This window comes from Mauremys mutica, chromosome 3 (genome assembly GCF_020497125.1).
Source record: "Mauremys mutica isolate MM-2020 ecotype Southern chromosome 3, ASM2049712v1, whole genome shotgun sequence".
Classification (NCBI taxonomy): Eukaryota; Metazoa; Chordata; order Testudines; family Geoemydidae; genus Mauremys; species Mauremys mutica.
Window position 1 is genome coordinate 184,230,002 of NC_059074.1, and position 21,434 is coordinate 184,251,435.

The window sequence follows — 21,434 nt, forward strand, 5'->3', positions numbered from 1 at the left end:
AGGAATTCATCGTCGAGCTTACAGCTCAGGGTGGCAAATCACCAAGCCCTACTGAGCCAGTATGATTTTAACTTATGGGGGTCCCTGCCAAAGTTTGAACCTCTTCTCCAGGAAAGGGACAAGAGGGACTTCAGAGCTTTGGTCGACGAAGGAGCGGCGGCGGCGAAAGCGGTTCTTCAAGCGGCTTCGGACGCGGCAGATACAGCGGCCCGTTCAATGGCCTCGGCCATTTCCATGTGCAGGGCGTCGTGGCTCTCACTGTCGGGGCTATCCGCGGAGTCCCAGTCCCTCATGCAGGACCTGCCCTTCGACGGGAAGGCCCTGTTTTGCGGATCAAACAGACATCCGTCTGCATGGGATGAAAGACTCCCACACCACCCTGCAAACTCTGGGCTTATATGTCCCGCCAGCAAAGGACAAACCCAGGCCACAGACCTCTGCCCCTCCAGCTAGAGGCAGATATGAGCCCCTACCTAAGAGGCCGAGGGAGCAGAGACGCAGGTCCTAGTGCCAGTCCCGCTCGGCCCTGCAACCTGGCCCCTCAAAGGGCAAGAGGCAGGGGAAGAGGCATTTTTGACTCTCTGCGGGAGGCCACTGGGCCTGTTCCCAGGGAAGCCCCCCAGTTAATAAAGTTTGTGTTCTGCAACCGTTTATCTGCCTTCTGAATGCAATGGTCCCATATAACGTCGGACCAGTGGGTCCTCAGCACCATTTCCAAGGGCTACATGTTGCAGTTCGCTTCGCTCCCCTCCTCATCCCCGTCCCCGGGGACCCGGACCACACCCTCCTTTTAGACCAGGAGGTGACGCGCCTCCTCACACTGGGCGCAGTGGAGAAGGTACCTCAGGAATTCCAGGGCAGAGGGTTTTACTCCTGGTATTTCCTGATTCCGAAGGCAAAAGGCAGGCTCAGGCCCATCCTTGACCTGTGGAACCTCAACCAATTTATGGTCCATTACAAGTTCCATATAGTTTCCCTGACCTGTATTATTCCATCCCTAGACCCAGGGGATTGATTCGCAGCCCTGGACCTCCAGGATGCTTATTTCCACATCCATATTTTCGAGGGTCACAGGCTCTTCCTCCACTTCCGGGTAGGGCGGGACCACTACTAGGACCGTAAATTGGTAGTGGTCCCGCCCTACCCATGCCAGGCTCAGAATGAGGCCCCTCCAACTCTGGCTGGCCTCCCAATATTCCCAGGCCAAGGACGACCTGCACACGGTGGTCACGTCACCTCCCAACATAGTGGCTGACCTGCAGTGGTGGTCCCTCCCAAACAACATGTTACAAGGGATTCCCTTCCGAGAGACCCCTCCCTCACTAGATCTGGTGTCGGATGCCTCGGACCTGGGTTGGGAAGCCCATACGGGGAGCTTCCAAACCCAGGGCAGATGGTCGACCTCGGAATTGTCCCTGCACATAAAAGTCAGGGAACTCAGGGCAGTACGCCTGGCGTTCATAGCTTTCAGCCCGCCCCTACGGGGAAAGATGGTCAGAGTCCTCCCGGACGATACGGCCGCAATGTATTACATCAACAGGCAAGGGGGCATGCGCTCTTCGGCCTTGTGCCAGGAAGCCCTGGACCTATGGGAATTCTGCATAGCCCATGATATCTCTCTGAGGGCTTTTCACCTACCCGGAACTCGCAATACGCGAGCCGATCACCTCGCAGGGTTTTCTCCCACCAATACAAGTGGTCACTCCACTGGGAGGTCACCTGGCAATTCTTCCGAGTGGGGAGCTCCCCAGGTAGATCTCTTTGCTACCGCCCATAATTGTCTCTGCCCCCGTGCCCTGGAGCAGAACTGGGGGCAATCTCTGATGCGTTCCTGATTCGGTGATCGGGCCACCTATTCAATGCCTTTCCGCCATTTCCCCTGATAGGCAAGGTCTTACAGAAAGTGAAGGCAGACAAGTCGAGGGTTATCCTCATAGCCCTGGATTGGGCCCAACAATATTGGTACGGAACCCTCCTAGTGGCCCCATCTCCTCTCCCAGGACGCGGGATGCCTCCTCCATCCCAACCTGGCCACGCTTCATCTGATAGCGTGGCTGCTCCATGGTTAGACGAGGAGGAAGGGAGGTGTTCGGAGGATGTCAGGCAAGTTCTGCTGGAAAGCAGAAAGCCATCCACACGACGACCTACCTGGCCAAATGGTCTAGGTTCTCTAGGTGGGCGAGAGAAAGGGATACTTCCCCATCATCCGCATCGCTCCAACTCATGCTCGATTACCTCCTGTTCCTTAGGACCCAGGGGCTAGCTCCCACCTCGGTCAGGGTACACTTAGCAGCCATTTCGGCTTTCCACCCTCCGGTGCATGGTCACTCGGTATTTTCCCATCACATGACATCCCGGTTTATGAAAGGACTGGATCGGGCATTCCCTTACGCCAGGCTTCCGGTCCCCCTATGGGACCTGAACCTAGTGCTCTCCCGCCTCATGGATCCCCCTTTTGAACCCTTGGCCACGTGTTCCTGGTCCCACTTACCATGGAAGGTAGCGTTCCTGGTGGCGATCACCTCAGCCTGCCATGTCTCGGAGCTTAGAGCCCTAACTTCGGAACCCCCGTATACAGTCTTCCACAGGGATAAGGTCCAGCTTTGCCTACACACTGCTTTTCTGCCGAAGGTGGTCTCGAGTTTTCATATGGATCAGGACATTTTCCTTCCTATACTCTGTCCCAAACCCCATTTCTCCAATGAAGAACGACGCCTACACATGCTAGATGTGCGTAGGGCGCTGACCTTTTACCTAAACCGAACCAGGCCATTCCGGAAATCCCTGCAACTTTTCATTGTATCGGCCGAACCGCATGACGGGGCAACCGGTTTCTACCCAGCGACTTTCCTGCTGGATCACCTCATGCATACAACCTGACAGGGATTGTCCTGCCGCCTATCATGAAGGCGCATTCTACGAGAGTTCAGGCCTCGTCGGCTGCCTGTGTAGCTCACATCCCTGTTCAGGACATTTGTAGAGTTGCCACGTGGTCCTCTGTCCACACCTTTTCATCGCACTATGCGATCATCTCCCAAACTCGCAATGACTCCAGGTTTGGTAGTGTGGTACTCTGTCCCGGAAACCCTTAAACTCCTACCCACCTCCACCAGATATAGCTTGGAGTCACCTACTGTGGAATACACATGAGCAATCATTCTAAGAAGAAAGGACAGTTACCTGTTCCGTAACTGGCGTTCTTCGAGATGTGTTGCTCAGGTATATTCCGCATCCTGCCCTCCTTCCCCTCTATCGGAGTTGTCTGGCAAGAAGGAACTGGCGGGGGGAGGGAGGGTGGTGAGCAGCTCCCCTTATAGCGCGATATAGAGGCGCCACTCTAGGGGTCGCAGCGGTGCTCCCCCACTATGGGTATTGCTAAGGGAAAATCTTGCGAGCATGCACACCTACTGTGGAATACACCTGAGCAACACATCTCTAAGAATGCCAGTTACAGAAGAGGTAACTGTCCTTTTCCTCCAACCACTTCTCTCACGCATTTATGTATATAAATATGTGCAGTACATTGACTGAAATTGTGGAGAGAGAATAAGGCGAATTTAATGTATTATGAAACTAAACATGAGGGCTACTTCACTAATTGTATTATTCAATTTTAATATTTAATATAAATAAAAGTGTACTAACCTGTGTAATTTGGAACAGAAAGTGGACTTGCCATCTTTTCTGAAAGGCAGAATTCTGAAAGCTAGAATGCTGTTCAGTGATGGGTGTGTGATATCATGAGCAGAGAGTATCATTGGATGTCACATAGGGACTGCTCTTCAAGCCTTTAAAAATGATAAAATGGCTCCTTACCTAAGTTTTATTTAGGGTGCTGAGTATTTATCTGAAAATAAATATATAAAAAACAGATCATCCATAGCAGTTTTCTTATCTATTTAATGTGCTCATGGTGTTGCTGCAAGGTTTAGAGGTTTTATAAAGATGTTCATGATGATGCACTGTTTTGATTTCTTACATTGAAAAAAAAGAAACGCACCAGTCCTGTCTCTGTTGTTTGCTTATAATGCAGTAAGACATATATAACTATCCTCTCTAAGTGGGAGGAAGAAATAGGTCAAACTGAGACCGATGAATCATAATGTCCCAGTTTTAGTATGGTAATGTTCTTAATCATAAAATCCTTCCCGCATCTTACAGGCTCTTTTTGGCTAACAATATTCTCTTTGGGGTTTTTTGTGCTGGTAACTGGGTAACATCACTGGACAAAATCTCTTTTTGGTAACACTTTTTATATGCAACTACTAAGCATGCAACTACAAACAAAACCTAAAATAAATTTTCTGTGTAGCCTTCGTCTTCAACTTCTGTCATTCTTTGATATATTTTTTTCACCCTTTCTGACACATTTATGTTTTAAAAATCCAGAGATAGTATGTTCCAGTACTGAATTCCTACCCTATATGTACTCTGTTCCTTTTGAGTTTTTCCAAATTTCTGCGCTTGAGTGCTATCTGCAAAAGATTCTACAGTGCTTTCTTTGTCAGATTTCTTGTTCTCAGGCCATTCTTTGTGTTTCAGCAATCATGGGCTCTTTAATCTCTTGTCACTGGTGTGGCAATTTTCCAACATTTGTATAAGTGCTATGGCACCGATTCAGATCTGCCAGTGCCAAACGTTTAACAAGAAGCATTTAAAAATTCGGTATGTTGTTGACAGTCTTAGATGTTGTTCATTGGACACTGTTACTAGGTGCCTGACATGAGTTGCCGCAGCCATCTACCATAAACCATATATTTACTCAGTGCATGAAAAGATATTTTCATTTACCAAGAGAATAAGTTTTCATAATTCTCTAATTTAAAAGCTTTGGCAACAGGCTGTCAGTTTTGTGTCCCCCCCCCCCCCATGCAATATATAGTAATACTTCCTACCCTGATGAATGCTCTGTGTCTGTATCCACACTGAGAAACAGTGTGGTAGCATGGGACTTACTGGGTAATATCAGGAATTTTGCAGCTCATTTTTTAAATAAAAAATAAAATAGAAAGCTTATTTAAATTAAAAAATAGCTATAAAAACCTTTTTGTTATGTTGCACAGTGTCAATATTCAGTAGTGTAATCAAAATTCATCTTGGCTGTCAAATCAAAGGTCTGATCTTGTAAACCCTCACAATTGAGCTTAGTCCCATTGACTTCAAATTATGGCATAAAATGTTAGTCTTTAAGGTGCCACAAGTACTCCTGTTCTTTTTACGGATACAGACTAACACGGCTGCTACTCTGAAACTTGTACTGAAGTGGAGAGGATTCCAAAATTTTGTGAGGCAGATTTTATACTTGCATTTCTTTTTAAGATTAACTATAGTTATTATCTGAATTCCTGATATCAATTCAATTAATCTTCACCTCATTTAACCAGTTTGTAACCAGTTCACTTTTTTTCCTTCTTGCTCTCCTCATATTTTGTTTCTTATCCATTCTTCTCTTCTAGTCCTTTCTTTATAGTACTTCCCACATTGTTGTTCTATTTGGTTTGTTGCACTCATTCTGATCCCTTCATGCTGGTGCTTCTACTGCTGCCTGTAGCACTTTCTGCAGCAACAGAGTGAAGCTGGCTCTTGATAAACTGAAGAAGTTCATTCCTGTTTCTCTATTCTCATCATATATTCCCAACAGAAATTAGCAGATTGTTGGGTGTTTCTGCATGCAGCTATTTGGGTGAGTCAGAGGAGTAAAACTGATTAGGTTCATGTTCATTCTGATTTGCTGAGTAAATGTTGTGAGCAGCTGGGGCACTTGGTGTGTTCCTTTTAGGAGAGTAGCAGACACAACCAATTTGGTTGGCTTGCACATCATAAATCATTTAAAAGTTAATTATGTCTACTCTATGATGAGGTATGGTGTGGAGCTGACAAATGGTACTGTTACCATGGAAATGCGGATAAACAATGACATCAACATGTTAAAATGACGACCACTGAAATATTTTGATTAATTTTTGTTAGTTGAACGACGTATTATTTCAAGACAAAAAACTGGATTTGTTTGTGACAAAGCATTGGAAGAACAATCTAAAAAGTAAAACAAAATCTACTAATAAATTTGTACCGGTATCACTGAAATGTAATAGTGCTGGTGACATTTCTAGTCAACATCATTATCATCATATTCTTCATTATGATGTCTGTCAAGAGTTTCTGGGTTATCACATATCAGGGGGTAGCCGTGTTAGTCTGTAGCCCATTTTTCATTGCCTTGGCATGTATCCAGTTATGTGCAAGGAGGATTGTTCTGACTAACAGACACAGTTGATTATGCAGTGACCCTACTGGTACAGGCACAAACAAGGTCTTGTAGAAGCTCAGATGCCATTGGAAGAATACAGGAGGTGGTTCATCATCCACATTTTTCCATCCATGTTGCAATGGTGATCCAATATATGGTTTACCTATGAGCAAAGACATCCAAATCTTTGTTTGCCAAGATGTTCTTTTGATACGTTCTTCAAAACTGTCCCACCTCGTGAAAGTTTGGTCAGTGACTTGTCCTTTCTAGACTAGCCTAGATTGAGGCACAAGCGATCCAGGTCTCTTTAGTCCTTTTTTGTCCTCAGTCTGGTCATGCAGCAGCAGTGCTACCAACTTTCTTGTTGCAGAAGTTGCAGGGTGGTGTGTCACTTTCTCCTGATTTGGCAAGATCTCTGAAATGGTAAGCTCCCTTTGTTTTGACAACATTAAATGTAGTTTTTCCCCAATTTCAAATAGGCATAACACAGTCACATTCTATTAATGCGTATACAGCAGAAAATATGTTTCAGAAGTCAGGAGTGAGGGCGTAACAAATTGTATGTACAGATATGAAGCAACACTTGTCAATTGTGCTGGTAATGGTGCTGATTTCAAGCCATGCATTAGCCATGTTCTCAGTTTTTTGGAAAATGACGAGCAAGGACAAAAACAGCTGTATCAAGTGAGCTAATCACTATGGTTCCTTTGACATCAAGAGACCCATATATTCATATTAGTGCGTGCAGAAGCATCCTCACGTTGGCTTCCTCTTGAGTACTGTACAAGTTTTGGGCTTCTTCAGCACATCTACTAGTGACAGACTTTGCTACTTCACTGTTGGAAAAGCCTCCAGCAAGGAGGAGTGTTTGTGTTGGGTGTGCTCCTACAATCTCAGGTGCATTTTGACCCATGTATTCACAGAAGACTTTTATAAGTGATTGTTGGATGCCACATTTAGAAACTTTTTCTATGGAGGCACAGGGCATCCACGACCCGCTGGTATTTCTTATACCCAACCTAGATCCTGTCTGGTGCTGTCTTTCTGCAGTTTTCACAGCTGTCATCTGTCAAAGACCAAAGATTACAGAATTAGCTTTGTCAAATCCGTTAGGGACTGCCTCAGTACTCAGCAGCCAATTTTATCGAATGTGTGGAATTTGTCTCCAGCCATCATTTGTGTGAAACCTATGATATCTCTCGTACACTGTGGTTTCTTTGTTGCATGCTCTTAGCTCATGGATTCATTCAGCTTGAGCTTCCAGCTCATGTCCAAAATCAGCTTTGTCTGTTCTTTCCATTGTTCCATCAGCTTGGAAGAGGGAAATAGGCACAGATCCTGTTGGGTAACTAACAACCATCACCTCTGAAACATCATCTCTGTATCTTGCTAAGGACAGAAAACAATATCTGGGCTGATAGCTGCTGTGATTCTCCCTCCCTTGCCAGACTTAAATTTGGTGGCCTTGACCATAGAGTCATAAAAGATTAGGGTTGGAAGAGACCTCAGGAGGTCATCTAGTCCAACCTCTGCTCAAAGCAGGACCAACACCAATTAAATCATCCCAGCCTTTGTCAAGCTGGGCCTTAAAATCCTCTAAGGATGGAGATTCCACCACCTCCCTAAGTAACCCATTCCAGTGCTTCACCACCCTCCTAGTGAAATAGTTTTTCCTAATATCCAAACTAGACCTCCCCCACTGCAACTTGGGACCACTGCTCCTTGTTCTGTCATCTGCCACCACTGAGAACAGCCTAGCTCCATCTTCTTTGGAACCCCCCTTCAGGTAGTTGAAGGCTGCTAGCAAATCCCCTCTGACTTTTTTTTTTTCCCCGCAGACTACATAAGCTCCGTTCCCTCAGCCTCTCCTCATAAGTCATGTGCCCCAGCCCCCTAATCGTTTTTGTTGCCCTCCACTGGACTCTCTCCAATTTGTCCACATCCTTTCTGTAATGGGGGGGCCAAAACTGGATGCAGTACTCCAGATGTGGCCTCACCAGTGCCGAATAGAGGGGAATAATCACTTCCCTCAATCTGCTGACAGTGCTCTTACTAATGCAGCCCAATCTGCCATTAGTCTTCTTGGCAACAAGGGCACACTTCTGACTCTCATCCAGCTTCTCGTCCACTGTTATACCCCTCTGCAGAACTGCCGCTTAGCCAGTGGGTCCACAGCCTTTTAGCAGTGCATGGGATTCTTCCGTCTTAAGTGCAGGACTCTGCACTTGTCCTTGTTGAACCTCATCAGATTTCTTTTGGCCCAATCCTCCAATTTGTCTAGATCACTCTGGACCCTATTCCCACTCTCTAGCATATCTACCTGTCCCCCCAGCTTAGTGTCATCTGCAAACTTGCTGAGGGGGCAATCCATTCTATGTCAGCAAATGTTTTGATGCCAGATATCTGAAGAAGCTTTGTGTCCCATCAGAATCAAGTGCACCGCTCACAAATCTCTTCATTTGTTCTTCACCAACATTTGCTGTTTCAGTTGAGACTCCTGTACATCTGATGTTACATGCAGTCCAGTGGACATGTTGATAAGCTCCTCTGGATGTGATTACGGGTCAGATGGGTTTGTTATATTGTTGACATAATTGGTAACGTGCTCTTCATCCCTCTTCAGTGCAGAGGCAAGGGCTTCTTTCGGTCATAGATTTTGCTTATTCATAACATGAAATTGTGTAATATCCAACATGTAATATTGACCTGTGCATAAGTGTCACTGAATCAGAAAGCTACTTTCTAGAATATTTCAAAAGCTAGCACTGACAATTACAGCTAGCAATAGACAATTACAAATTAAAACTTTCTACCAGGCAGACAAGCTGCTACATTGTATGTACAAACAATTACCAATTGAGAAGCATTACATTAGGAATTCATATACATTTATGTCTACCCACGATGCAGTACAAATTATGGGCATGCAATCTTCTGGTACTGCTGCACAGCCTTCAGTGAGAGACTGATCTAGTCAGCAAATTTCACTTGGAAAATATAGAAAACTATTATAATCACTTGTGAGATACTTTGACAATTAAGAAAATGCCATTTGAAAACATTTCATGTTAGTATATTACAAAATCTTGATATTCACCACATACTCAACAGCTTCATCATCTCTGGGGGGGAAATATTTGCCTATGCAAATCCAATAAAAATCTTTTAATACATTGTTTGGTAGCTTTGACTAGTAAACACCACAATAAGGTGTTGAAATTAATGTAAACAATAAAAACTATAGCCACAGTCATGTTGCCTGGCTATACTGGAAGAAGGACAGGAAACACTGAATGTGGTTTAATTAGGCCACAACTTTATTATTGAGTGTTTGGAAGTATCCCAGATAAAAGTATACAGTACAAGTAACTCTATGATCATTTCAATATTTACCCAAAGGGCTTCTGTCAGCCCCTTCATCCTGGTCCCTAGCCAACCCACTGCTGGACCTTACCGTTCCTCCCTTCCAAATGAGGGTTAAGGTGGGCTGTGGGGGGGAGGCTCCCTCCCCTGCCAGTCATAGGAGCCCCGAAACCCTTTCCCACCCCATTTCCACTCTTTTAACAAACATCTCCTTTAAATCCTTTATAAAACCAATTATCTGATCACTGAATCCCTTCTCTATGGAGTGTCAGAGTACCTGCACTGGACATCCACTCCACACTTACAGAATGAGTTGTGATATCATAACCTAACTAAGCCCCCCTTACCCTCCCACCAACCCACTGTGGGGAAGGCCATTCTGCCTTGGCCAATCTGGCGGTTAGGGAAAAATTCCTTCCCAGCCTCCCAAGAAAGGAACAGCTAGCACAGTGCGCCCACAGCAGAACCTTACCAAACCTAGTATTTCACCACTTTCAAGGTGGGTAGAGTGAGTGGTGCTCTGCCTAGTCTGGCTGAAAGAAAACTTCGAGAGAGAGAGAGAGATGTCCCTGTGGGTGCTGCTCTCCGGGTGTTGGTGCACCACTGCGCCTTCACTCAGAGATTTTGACAGCAGTACTCGTACCGGTTGTGCATGCGCAGAGCCTGCCCCCACGCGTTGAGCGTGTTTTAATAATACACATGCGCGACTGGTCTCCTCAGTTCCTTCTCTACTGTCCCCGGCCTGAGACGGAGTTCAGCAGACTTGTTAGAGAATTTTCTCTCCCTTTGTTTAAAATAATTTCCTTGTTAGTTTAGTTTCCCAGTATTAGTTAAATACCACTTCCCCTATCTTTTTCTCAAAAAAACAAACACCAAAAACTAAACAAAACAAAAAAACCTTCTTTGTTCTGATCAGCGGCAGCCACTTCCGACATGTCTGGCTCCCCGGGCTTTAAGCGCTGCTCTACCTGCCATGATGCCATTCCTCTCTCAGATGGCCACTCAAAATGTATAAAATGTTTGGAGGAATCCCACATCCCCCCAGAATGTGCCCACATGCAGAAGTCCTTAGGACCAGCCTCAGACCCGGGCGCCGACTCCGTTGCACACCGCATCACCCCCTCTCCCCCCACCTCCAAAAAGGAGAAGAAATCTTCAAAAAAAAATGGCAGGAAGTAGTGGGTTATAATATTTCCTTACCTCGATGACTGTCTCCTCAAAGCCTCAACGCTTGACGAAACTCTTCAATACACACAGCTGACCGTCGCCTGCTTCCTGTCCCTCAGCCTACAAATAAACAAATCCACCTCATCTCCTACCCAACAACTGGAGTTCATAGGAGCACACCTCGATTCCCAGAAGGGAATAGCATCTCTCCCGCTCAACCATTTCAACACTCCTGGTCACAAAACTTCGCAGCAGTCCTCAGGTCACTGCTCGGGACTGCCTACAACTTTTAGGTCACATGGGCTCATGTACTTTTGTGGTCAGGAATGTATGCCTATACATGAAGTGCTTCAAAGCTTGGTTGGCCATAGTTTACAGACTGAACATACACGCTTTAAACAAGCTTCTATCCATACCCTTCAGAGTCTAGGACTCCCTCCTATGGTGGATAGTTTCCTCCAACCTCGGCTCAGGAGTCCCTTTTCTCCAGGATGCTCCATCCATTTTAATGACTACTGATGCATCCCTCGCAGGATGGGGAGCACACATGTCCCACCATACAGTTCAGGGGCTATGGCCTCCCTACACATAAATGTCCTAGAACTTAGAGCCATACACAACGCATGATGTCACTTCCTCCCATTCATTCAGAACCACCATGTTTGAATAATGACAGACAACATTGCCTGCATGTTCTATGTAAACAGACAAGGAGGAGCTCGATCTCACTCACTCTGCACAGAAGCTACGAACCTCTGGAATTGGTGCCTTGCGCACAACGTCCGGATATCAGCCACCTATCTACCCAGGGCCCAGAATATCACTGCGGAAAAACTAAGCAGACGATTTCCTTGAGATCACAAATGGGAGATAAACGAGACGGTCATACGCAACATATTCCGCATTTGGGGCTACCCAACACTGGACCTCTTCGCAACTGTGAAGAACAAGAAATGTCCCGAATTTTGCTCCAGAGCAGGACTTGGCAAACATTCCCTAGGAGATGTGCTCAGGATCTCATGGCATCAAGACTTACTGTATGCATTTCCCCTGACACCACTTCTCCACAGGGTTCTGACAAAGAGTCAAACAGATCATGCCATGGTAATTCTGATTGCCTTGTCGTGGCCAGACAACCATGGTATCTGTTCCTCACCAGAATGTCAGTTCGCCCACCAATTCCATTGCCCCGCACTCCGAATCTCCTATCACAGCAACATGGCCGATTTCTCCACCCCAACCTATCCATGCTTCACATCAAAGCTTGATTCCTACATGGTTCTCACAAAATGAACTAGCATGGTCTGAACAGGTTCAAAGAGTACTCTTACACAGCAGAACACAATCTATTCGCACCACCTATCTCCGAAAGTGGAAGCGATTCACACAATGGTGCTCGACCAAACAAATTCCTCCCACTTTCACACCTCTTCCGTTAATTCTTGACCTATTCGACCTTAAGCAATCCGGCCTTTCTTTCAGCTCCATCAAAGTCCATTTAGCTGCTATTACAGTTTTTCACCACAAGATCGACGATACCTCTGTTTTAGCCCATCCAGTCACCAAGCATTTTCTCAAAAGGCTACAATCCCTATACCTGGACATTAAACCCCCTACCCATCCATGGGACCTTCACTTAGTATTAACCTGCTTGACTCAATTACCTTTCAAGCTACTAGCCACATGCTCTCTCTTACACCTCTCCATGAAAACAGCATTCTTAGTGGCAATCACCTCCGCCAGACGTGCAGGAGAAATAGCAGCTCTCATGGCGGACCCACCCTACAAAATATTTTTTAAGGACAAAGTTATCCCCCGACTACACCCCAATTTTCTTCCAAAAGTGCATTTATCTTTTCAGATCAATGAACCCCTACCAACCTTCTTTCTCAGACCGCATGCAGACTCCTTTGGATACACGATGCATATGCAGGGCTCTGTCTTGTTATTTGGATAGAACCAAGCCCTTTAGGAAGTCTTCCAGACTCTTTGTCTCCATTGCAGGGCGATCCACAGGGACACCTATTTCTACCCAGAGATTTTCCAATTGGATCTCCAATCGTATCAGACTGTGCTATCAAATACAGAATGCAACTTCTCCAGCCTTCATCAGAACTCACTCCACTAGATCTGTAGCTATCTTTGCTTTTCTACGCAAAGTTCCTCTGGCTGACAGTAAAGCGGCAACTTGGACTTCTGAACATACATTTGTTAAGCATTACTTACTCAAGGCCCTCTCACTGATACACGGTTGGGCAGCACTGTATTATCCACCGTATTTCTACCAGATCCAAAGTTCCTACCTCCTTGAGATACACTGCTTTTAAGTCACCTGGAGTGGAGCACCCACAGGGACATCTCTCAAATAAGAAGAGGCGGTTACTCACCTGTGCAGTAACTGACGTTCTTCAAGTTGAATGTCCCTGTGGGAGCTCCACTACCCACCCTCCTCCCCTCTACTTCGGAGATGGGATAGCCTCCATTGTAGAGAAGGAACTGAGGAGACCGGTTGCACACACGTATTATTAAAGCACACTCAAGGCGTGGGGGCAGGCTCAGCGCGTGCGCGATCAGTACAAGTACTGCTGTCGAAATCTCCGAGCGAAGGCGCAGTGATGCACCAACACCTGGAGTGGAGCACCCACAGGGACACTCATCTCAAAGAACATAAGTTACTGCACAGGTGAGTAACCTCCTCTTCTCTTGCCTGACTTGCACCTATGTACTTTCCACCCTCTTTTTGTCAATGTGGCAGTGCTGACCTGCTCTGCATCTGCAGCAGTGTTCGTGCCCCTGCCCTTAAAGAGGTATACTCCTCTTCAAGACACTGTCTTATTTTGTGTACCATTGTTTCACCTCGCCTACAGGCTTACAGCACCACTTGACAGTTCCATATTATATCTTATGTGATAAAGTTTCTCCTCTACCTTGGTGGGTCCTGCGCTTATTGGCAGATTTGCACACCTTAGTGATCTTCCCCTCTGGTGGAACCTACAGTCTGGGTCAACTCCTCCTGTGTCTGATCACGCTTGTACTCCTTAGTCCTCCAGCAGCACACCCTCTCACTCTCAGCTCCTTGTGCCTCTTGCTCCCAGCTCCTCACACGCCCCCCACAAACTGAAGTGAACTCCTTTTTAAACCCAGGTGCCCTGATTAGCCTGCCTTGATTGGCTGCAGGTGATCTAATCAGCCTGTCTGCCTTAATTGGTTCTAGCAGGTTCCTGATTACTCTGGTGCAGCCACTGCTCTGGTCACTCAGGGAACAGAAAACTACTCATCCAGTGACCAGTATATTTGCCCTCTACCAGACTCCTGTACCCCACTGTCCTGGGTCTGTCACATATCCCTCCCCCCTGCTCAAGACCAAGGGGTTGGGCAGCTTGGGATGCCAGACATTGCACACGTGACAAGCCATCGGCATTGCCATGACAGCTCCCTACTCTGTGTTGCACACGGAATTGGAAAGGTTGGAGGGATAAGAACCACCTGGTCACCCTTGTGTTCTTCTCCTTGTTCCACTGCATCCATTGAAGAGGGGCATGGTCGGTCACGAGGACAAATCTGCGCCCGAGCAAGTAGTAGCGCAATGCTTCCATGGCCCATTTTACGGCGAGGCACTCCCTCTCCACCACTGCATATTTTTGTTCCCTCGGAAGGAGTTTCCTACTGAGGTAGAGAATTGGGTGTTCCTCCTCCCCGACCATCTGTGTTAGAATGGCCCCCAACCCTAATACCGATGCATCTGTCTGCAGGATAAATTCCTTGGTGAAATCAGGGGCTATCAGTACGGGGTTACTGCAGAGGGCAGTCCGTAGGTCTGTGAATGCTTCCTCTGCTGTGTCAGACCATCTCACCAGATCAGGTCCACGGGCTTTCACTAGGTCTTTCAAGGGGCTTGCCCTCGTGGCAAAGTGGGGGATAAATCGTCGGTAATACCCCACTACACCTAGGAATGCCCGGACTTGTTTCTTGCGACTTGGTCGGGGCCAATTTTGGATGGCCTCCAACTTGTTCACTTGGAGTTTTACCAGACCTTTTCCCACAATGTAGCCAAGATATTTGGCCTCTGTAAACCCTACAGCACACTTGGCAGGGTTTGCTGTAAGGCCAGCTCGCCTGAAGGTATCAAGGACTGCCTCCACCTTCTCTAGGTGGGTTTCCCAGTCTGGGGTATGAATGACCACATCGTCCAAGTAGGTAGCAGCATAACTGTTATGCGGGTGTAATAGCTTGTCCATGAGGTGCTGGAAAGTAGCTGGGGCCCCATGTAGTCCAAAAGGGAGGACAGTATATTGAAAAAGACCCTCTGGTGTAGAGAACGCAGTCTTTTCCTTTGCATCTTCCGCAAGGGGAATCTGCCAGTACCCCTTTGTCAAGTCTAGGGTAGTCAAGTACCGGGCATTACCCAGACGGTCCACTAGCTCATCTATGCGAGGTATGGGGTACGCATTGAACTGGGATACTTCGTTTAGTCGCCGGAAGTCGTTGCAAAACCTTGTGGTGCCATCAGGTTTGGGCACTAGCACGATTGGGCTGGACCACTGACTGTGGGATTCTTCGATGATCCCCAACTCCAGCATTTTTTTACTTCTGCTTTTATTTCCTCCCTTTTGGCTGCTGGCACCCGATAGGGCCTCACTGTTATTCTGGCCCCAGGGTTCGTGACGATGTGGTGATATGTCTCGGTTGTTCGACCCGGTTTTGTTGAGAACACATCTTGGTTTCGGAAGATCATCTCAGACACCTCATTCTTCTGGTCTGGTGTTAAATCGGGAGACACTCTCACCTGTTAGGAAGGCTCGTTTTCCTGGGTTAGGTCTTTTTGGACAGTTATGCATGCCTCTTGTGCATGCCAGGGTTTCAGAAGGTTGATGTGATAAATCTGTTCTTGTTTTCAGCGTCCTGGCTGCCACACCTTGTAGGTTACTTCCCCCACGGGTTCAACCACCTCATAGGGCCCCTGCCATTGGGCCAGAAGCTTGCTTTCTGCTGTGGGTACCAACACCATCACCCGATCCCCTGGTTGGAACTGTCGGACTTTTGCCTGGCAATTGTAATGGGTTCTCTGGGCCTCCTGTGCCTTTTCCAAATGTTCCCATACAATAGGGGTGACCCGGGCTATCCGGTCTCGCATCTGTATTACATGTTCTATTATATTTCTCCCCTCATTGGGTTCCTCTTCCCAAATCTCTTTGGCAATATCTAGTATGCCACGGGGGTGATGTCCGTATAATAACTCAAAGGGGGAAAACCCAGTTGAAGCCTGAGGTACCTCCTGGATAGCGAACATAAGGTAGGGCAGTAGGGTGTCCCAATCCTTCCCATCCCGACTTACCACCTTCCTTATCATAGCCTTGAGGGTTCGGTTAAACCTTTCTACCAACCCATCAGTCTGCGGATGGTAGACTGAAGTTCTCAGGGTATGTATATGGAGCAGCGTACAGAGGTCCTTCATTAGCTCTGACATAAATGGGGTTCCTTGGTCTGTTAATATCTCCTTTGGTAGCCCCACTCGGGCAAAGATCGTCACCAGCTCTTTGACTATCGTTTTAGAGGCTGTGTTCCGCAGGGGGACGGCTTCTGGGTAGCGAGTAGCATAGTCCAAAACAACAAGTATATATTGGTGGCCCCGAGCCGTCTTCTCCAGGGGTCCCACTAGGTTCATGGCTATTCGCTCAAAGGGGAACTCTATGATGGGAAGGGGTACTAAAGGTGCCCTCAGGTGGGGACGGGGACTGTGCAGCTGACACTCCAGGCAGGACGCACAGTATCTCCGCACTTCTTCATGTACTCCAGGCCAGAAGAACCGTCGTAGGACTCGTGCCAGGGTCTTCTCTATTCCCAAATGCCCCCCAAAAAGATGACTATGAGCAAGACTTAATACAGCGTTCTGGTGTTTTTGAGGTACTAGGAGCTGCTGTACCTTCTGCCCCATGTACTGGTGCAATAAGAGATTCTTCGTCATTATGAAGTAGGGTCCTGGTCCCTGGGTTTTCCCTTCCACAGGGACCCCATCTATTTCAGTCACCTCCTTTCTAATGTCGTATCTTGGGTCTTCGGCCTGGTCCCGTCCAAAATTTCCTCTCCCGGGCTAATCTGTCCAAGATCTAGGGGCCCAGTCTCTGTTGCCTCTACTGGTTCAGAAGCGTTAGGGTGGGTGTCAGACTCGGGTGCTTCTCCCTCCTGGGTGGCCTCCTTTTCAGCTGCTTGGGTCCGCCTACCTACGAGAGCGACCCTCTGGCTTTGAGTCAGTATTCGGGTTCCGAAGGCCTTAACTGCCCTCCTTTCCCTTTTCGACTTTCTACCCTGTCTGGGAATGGAAAGTAAATCTGGGGATATTTCAGAGAAGACTGGGGGTTGACAGTCTACTGTGGATGCCTCACTAACTTCAGGGTTCCCCTCTTTCTTCAATCCTCCTTCTGGGAGTAAGTCTCCAAACCCTGGGAAGTCCCTCCCTATGAGCACCGGGTATGGGAGTTTAGGGACTACACCTGCTGCTACCTCAGTAGTGTTACCCTGAATCTCGATTTTTACTGGGATGGTGGGGTAATAACCAATTGTCCCATGGATGCATGTTATCCCCGTATGCTTAGCCCACAGCAGCTTACTACACTTCACGAGCTTCCCGAGACAAGCGTGATAGCACTCCCCGAATCAACCAGTGCTGTGGTCTCTACCCCATTTAGCTTTACTGGTCTGGTGTACATATGTGGGGTTAGTGAGACCCCCACAAGGTGGATTAGGGAGCATGGGTCTGCCCAGTTCCCCAGGTTACACTGCATCAGCTCCTCAGCATTGGGACACTGTGCAGCTATATGTCCCCACTCCCCGCAGGCATAACATCTGTATGTAGGCATTCCCCAGTCTCTTGGTTTGGGCAGTCTACCATCACGATCTTCTTCTCCCTCAGTGCTCCGAATCTTTGTGGCTTCTGGTGGGCCTTCAGCCTCTCTCTTTTTCCACCTGTGATCTCCTGGTTGCCCAGTCACCCGAGCTCTAGGGCTTGGTGCTGCTAGTTTAACCCGGGGTGCCTCTTCCTTAACTGGTCGGGTCAGCTCCCTCGCTGTCCTTTGCCTCTCTACCAGTGCGACAACCTCATCATAGGTGGAGGGTTCGTTCTGGCTTACCCAGGCACGAAGGTCTGGCAGTAGCCCCCTCATGTATTGTTCGATGACCAGAACCTCTAGTATCTCTTCCGGACTCCGGGATTCCGTTCGCAACCACTTTCGTGTGAGATGGATGAGGTCATACAATTGGGTTTTGTTTTCCTGGTACCTCCACTTGTGATACCGCTGGGCCCGCACTGCAGTTGTTACCCCAGATTTGGCCAGGATCTCTGCTTTCAGCTGGGGGTAGTCTGCTTCAGCCTTTTCAAGCAGATCATAGTAGGCCTTCTGGGCCTCCCCACACAGGAATGGGGCAAGGATGCCAGACTACTGATCTCGAGGCCAGGCCTCCTGTAAGGCTGTCCTCTCAAAGGCCAGAAGGTATGCCTCTATATCATCCTCCCATGTCATTTTCTGCAGCCAATGGCTGGCCCGTATGATCTGCCTCCCATCATGACCGCGGTTCAGCTCTGTAAGGGTCTTTACCTGGTTTATCAGTTCCCGCAACATAGCTCGGTCTTGAGGAGCCTGGTCCATCAGCAGGCGATTAGTCTCTTGCTGCAGCCGCACTGCTTCTTATTGGGCGGCTGCCTGGACACAGGTAGCCTCCTGCTGGGCTGCCATAGCTTGTATCAATGCCCACACTAAGTCATCCATTGTGGTGGGGAAAAAAAAGAAACCTTCTCCTTTTTTTTTTATCACCCTCCTTCTTCTGCCACGCTGTGCACACCAGATCCCACCCCTGACACCAGTTGTGACAAAGTTCCTCCTCTACCTTAGTGGGTCCTGTGCTTATTGGCAGATTTGCTCACCTTAGTGATCTTCCCCTCTAGTGGAACCCACAGTCTGGGTCAACTCCTCCTGTGTCTGATCACGCTTGTATTCCTTAGTCCTCCAGCAGCACACCCTCTCACTCTCAGCTCCTTGTGCCTCTTGCTCCCAGCTCCTCACACGCCCCCCACAAACTGAAGTGAACTCCTTTTTAAACCCAGGTGCCCTGATTAGCCTGCCTTGATTGGCTGCAGGTGATCTAATCAGCCTGTCTGCCTTAATTGGTTCTAGCAGGTTCCTGATTACTCTAGTGCAGCCCCTGCTCTGGTCACTCAGGGAACAGAAAACTACTCATCCAGTGACCAGTATATTTGCCCTCTACCAGACTCCTGTACCCCACTGGCCTGGGTCTATCACACTCATTTAAGTGTACGTAAAATAAGATTTCAAATGATATATGATATGGGTGTGTGTAGAATGGGTAAATTCAACTCCAAAAATATACTTTTTTTGGAGAATCGCTGCATGCCTATTTGGGTAACTTGAGAAATGCAGGAGGGGTAGCGATGTGAGCATCCTGTTGTGAACTTCAGTTCTCATAACTCTTAGATTAAAATGCAGAATTACCAATTTCTAATTTAATCTAATCTTTCTGAATTTACTTGTCTCTTTTTAGAAGTTATTACATAATCTACTGTTCAATTTCTGGAAATTTATCTCCCTGTTATATAAATACCTACAAATTAAAGTTCCTCGAGTAGTGTCCGTATGGGTGCTCCACTGTAGGTATGATTGTGTCCCTGCGCTTCTGATTGGAGAACTTCGGTAGCAGTGCCCGTTAGGCCCGCCATACGCTGTCTCTCCTTGTGATGAGTCTAGTCTAGTCAGTACGCACAGGCTAATCCTCCTCTCCTCCCCCCCCACCCCGCTCCTTCTCAACCACCCCTTGCTAGAAACAGAGCTATTCATAGTCCATTAGAATCATTACTTTCTATTTGCATTTCTATAGTTAGTCTCTTAGTATAGTTGTATTTTTTCTTTACCCTGTTTTTTTCTTTTAAAATAAATAAAAACTTTATCCTCCTTTCCCTCCTACTTTTTCTTCTTCATTGGGGAGTCTTTCCCCTACAAGGAGTGCCCAGTTCACTGGGCTTCAAGAAGTGCCTCACTTGCAAGGAGGCAATTCTGGTTGCAAACAAGCACTCCCAGTGCATTCACTGCCTCGGGGAAGGCCACGTCCAGCAGAAGTGTGGTCTCTGCCAGCAACTCAGGCCACATTCATGTAAAGACAGAGAGCTCCGACAGATGATTATCTTCATGGAGGCGGCTCTCAGGACCCAGTCACCTGGCAGATGTGAGTCTTCCCCATAGCCCTCTACATCTAAAGGCTGTAGGTTGAAGAACAAACTGCTGGTCCTTCTCACAAGTCATTGAAGAAGGTGGGAAGCCCTGATAGTGAGCCCCAAGATAGCTCTAAGCAGTCCTTATCACGCTTAGTGTCATCGGCACCGAGACCTTCTCAGTCTGGTACCCACAGCTCACTGAAACCGACAGCAGAAGGTACCATTGACATGCCCATGGACCCACTGGGCATGGACACCGAGTCATCGGCATTGAGAGACAGGAGTAAGCACTCCACTAAAAAGGCACTCCTGGTACACAGGTCTGTATTGGTACCATCATCGACACCTCATCTGGCATAAAAGCGACGGATATGGACAAGATCCCAGCACTGCCATTGGCGCTGAGCCAGTCAGTACCAGTGGAATTCTGCCACTCCAGACACCTCCGCATATTGGACATATCCGAGTCCTCATGTCTCTGTACCAGGACCTCTGGACCAAGTCTCTGCCTAGCATGGGAATCATCCCGGCTGCCATACCACGCTCCCCCACTCTCTAGCGAGGATTCAGACAGTAAGCCAGAGGAGGTGGCATCATAGTGCTCCTCCCAGGCTCCATATGGTGCCCAATATCAACAGGGCCTTAGAATGTACCCTCAGATGGCCCCACCATCACCATCCTGGTATGGCCACTCATGGACACCACCGTCGGGCTCTATGCCGCCACCACCCCAGTGGCCGTATTGGGACCCTTGGGCAGCATATTGTCAGCATGCCCCTCGAGCTTTGAGCCTCACCCAAGAAGTGTCAAGAGACACCCCCTCAGCTTGCAGCCTCCAGAGCTTCGGCGCCTCCAGAAAACATCATAGAAGAACATAAAGGCGGTGCTGAGGAAAAAGTTACCCCAAGGACCGTATCCTCCTCCTCCGTGGATGAAGCCATCATGCCTTCCCTACCATCTCTAGCTGATGATTTTTGTCTCTTCTAGGATTTGGCAAAGAGAGTTGCAAACACTCTCCAAATACCACTGGAAGAAGTCAAGGACACCCACCATCGTCTCCTTGATGTGCTCCATTCACCCTCTTCCTCAAAGATCAAACTTCCTATTAATGAAGACATTGTGGACCCGTCAATAACTGTCTGGCAAACCCCAGTGTTGGTAGTGCCTACCTGCAAGCAGGTAGACAAAAAATACTATGTCCCAGCTACAGAATCTGAATTCTCTTCTCCCACCCTCCATCCAACTCCATCGCAGTGGATGCCATCAACTCCTGTGGCCTGGCCATCAACACCAGATAAGGTCCATTTCCTACGATACGAACTGGAAGTGCCTGGACTTTTTTGCAGGGTGGATTTGATTTAAAACAATTTGATTTAAATCACTAGTCAGGAAGACTCGATTTAATCATGGATTTCTACATAAAAGTGCATTCTT

At 47.6% G+C, this 21,434-nt stretch overlaps 1 protein-coding gene and 1 long non-coding RNA gene across 6 annotated transcripts in view; one reads left to right on the forward strand and one right to left on the reverse strand.

Moving 5' to 3' along the window:
• LOC123367484 overlaps window positions 1–11,356 on the reverse strand; it is a 31,235-nt gene extending 19,879 nt beyond the window's left edge. The window contains exons 1-3 of one of the 3 annotated variants that reach the window (XR_006578494.1): window positions 11,197–11,356; window positions 10,814–10,900; window positions 3,701–3,788 (exon numbers count right to left, since the gene is read on the reverse strand). This is a non-coding gene — a long non-coding RNA (uncharacterized LOC123367484). Of the gene's footprint in view, window positions 1–3,700; window positions 3,848–10,813; window positions 10,901–11,196 lie in introns of those variants that run through there. The other 2 variants (XR_006578493.1, XR_006578492.1) reach the window with 2 other exon arrangements.
• The window catches only part of FBXO11 (F-box protein 11), a 196,174-nt gene that overhangs the window by 144,228 nt on the left and 30,512 nt on the right, over window positions 1–21,434 (forward strand). The gene's annotated exons all lie outside the window — the stretch shown is intronic.